Source organism: Grammomys surdaster, unplaced genomic scaffold (genome assembly GCF_004785775.1).
Source record: "Grammomys surdaster isolate TR1022 unplaced genomic scaffold, NIH_TR_1.0 126189, whole genome shotgun sequence".
In the NCBI taxonomy this organism is placed as follows: domain Eukaryota; kingdom Metazoa; phylum Chordata; class Mammalia; order Rodentia; family Muridae; genus Grammomys; species Grammomys surdaster.
The window spans coordinates 2,958,319-2,959,301 of record NW_021620995.1 but is presented as its reverse complement, the minus strand read 5'-3'; positions in this window follow the sequence as shown (position 1 = coordinate 2,959,301).

The following is a 983-nucleotide window of genomic DNA, read 5'->3' as shown; positions in this document are numbered from 1 at the left end:
TGTGTGTGTGTGTGTGTGTGTGTGTGTGTGTGTGTGTGTGTGTGTGTATGTGTGAAGCATTGGGCACCATTCTTGAGAGAGAAGATGTAAAACCAGAGAAGAAGTATGTGAAAAGCATGCTGTAAAATGTTGAGGACCACACATACTTTTGGAAAGTCTAACAGCTGTTAAAAACATAGTAAAATGACCCCCCTTAACCTTTCCTCCGTTTTCTGTAGATAAACCACAAAGTTGAAGATATTGAAGACAGTTTTAAATATTGATCATCTTAAAGAGAATTTATCTAAACATTTGCATACCTTGTTCATAGTTTGCTTTTTAAGGAAAGTACTTCTGTGAATTGTGGTGATTGAAAGCTCTATGGCAAGTAAGGAGATGGGGAACACAAGTTCATATTTACTGAAGAGAGGTATATGGAGTGTACGGACTCCTGCTGGCATATCCCTTTGGATGTTACGTGAACTCCATTTTCTTAGGGTAAGGCATTTCCACAGTACTCTGTATCCTGACAGTTGTGAATGTAATGATGCATTCATTCTCTTTAATCCCAGAATTCCAGAGGAAAATGAAAATAGAAGAAAAAATAACCTCGGAAGGGACTCTTTCTTAATCACACATTATACAGTTCTGAGGGAACATCAGATCCCTTCATTAGAATTAACTTTTAACTTTTAAAACTTGCATTTATTTGTCTGTGTGTGTGTGTGTGTGTGTGTGTGTGAATGTGTGTGTGTGTGTGCTCACATGAATATGCACCATACTATGTGTGTAGAGAACAGAGGTCACCGTAGAGAACAGAGGTCACCTTGGGACAGTTGGTTTTCTCTTTCTATTGTGTGTGGATTGAACTAATATTGTTAGACTCGGTGATAAGCAACTTCACAGGCTGAGACATCTCTGCCCTGTATTTGAATTATATATGCAATCCAAGTGAGCCTTTATTTAAATAGAACCAGTCAAGGTAAATTTTTTTTAATAATAAA